Genomic DNA, 1,317 nt, shown 5'->3' with positions numbered 1-1,317 from the left:
ACACATTTAATTAATAAATACAGATAATGTAAATTCTCCTGAGTCATGTACTGAACATTTTTCTTTTTTAGTACCTGAAGAGTTATAATTCCTTAACCTTTGGAGTTTTCTGGGAGTTATACCCAAAATTTCCAGGAGCTAAATAAAATTCTGATGGTTCAAATTATGCACCCATAATTTGAGTTATAGATTTTTCTTTACCTTATATTTATATGAATTTTCCAGATTTTTGTCCTTGTTCTACAGTCCAAATTTATCCTAAAAAGTAAATTTAAAAATATGTTTTATGCATTGAAGTAATATTTGATTATTTTACACTAGCTACAAAATTATAGAACATATGGAAAAGAATATTCCATGGTTGTTACTGTTGTTTTATATTTAAATGCCACCTGGGCATTTTGCTGGGCATTTTGCTGTTCAAGTAATTAGTGGAAATATATGGCTAGAATGGAAATTTCTGTGAAATAGTTATGTTTGTTTGGATGCTTTCAAATATTTTATTACAGGTTTTCAAGTATTCATTATGGAAATAACCATCTATGCAATATTTATGAACTACAGAAATTCATATACAAAATTCCACAAAATATCTTTCAAGAACAGTTCAGTGTTAAGCTTCCATATTATAACTACACATGTCTCAATGATTCTGTAATCTAGACCCATTTAAAACATTTATATTCAGATTTTCTGTAGAAACTCTGCAAGAGAGTTGCTACCATGTCATGCAATTGGTTGGGGTAGAAATCACTATTTTTCCAATTTTGGCATTATTTTTTTAAAAGTCATCCTAGGAATTCAGAGTTAGGAATGCAAACACAATCTTATCATTCACCACTTTGCTATCACTTTGACATTTTATCAATTTTGATAGAGGCAATAGTAACTATAGAGCAACTGAGAGAAATCTGCTACATCAAATTAGTATGCCTTTTAACCACACTAATTAAATATTATCAGCAAACTATTTCCTAGGAAGTGTACTAATACTATTAATGTAAATAAATACAATTAGAATACTTCTAATTATGCCTTCCTTATGGGATCTGAGTTGGCCATTTTAAGAAAGATCTGGGGAAGTTCAATCATAATCTGATCCAACAATTTCTTTCATTAAGGAAGTTTCTACATATACCATTAGAATTATTCTTTTGTGAATTTAGGATTGCAGCATGCATGGGAGAGGATCAAAACGCTATGGGATGATTGCTTTATATTCTGCAAGTCTTGGAGTATTTTATTTACTGTGATAAGTTCATAATTAAATCACTGAACATATTGACCTCTGTGATGCTGCTGCAAGATAAAGGTCCA

The sequence above is a fragment of the Vipera berus genome, assembly GCF_964194415.1.
Source record: "Vipera berus genome assembly, chromosome: 6".
Taxonomy (NCBI): domain Eukaryota; kingdom Metazoa; phylum Chordata; class Lepidosauria; order Squamata; family Viperidae; genus Vipera; species Vipera berus.
This window is presented reverse-complemented; position numbering follows the sequence as displayed.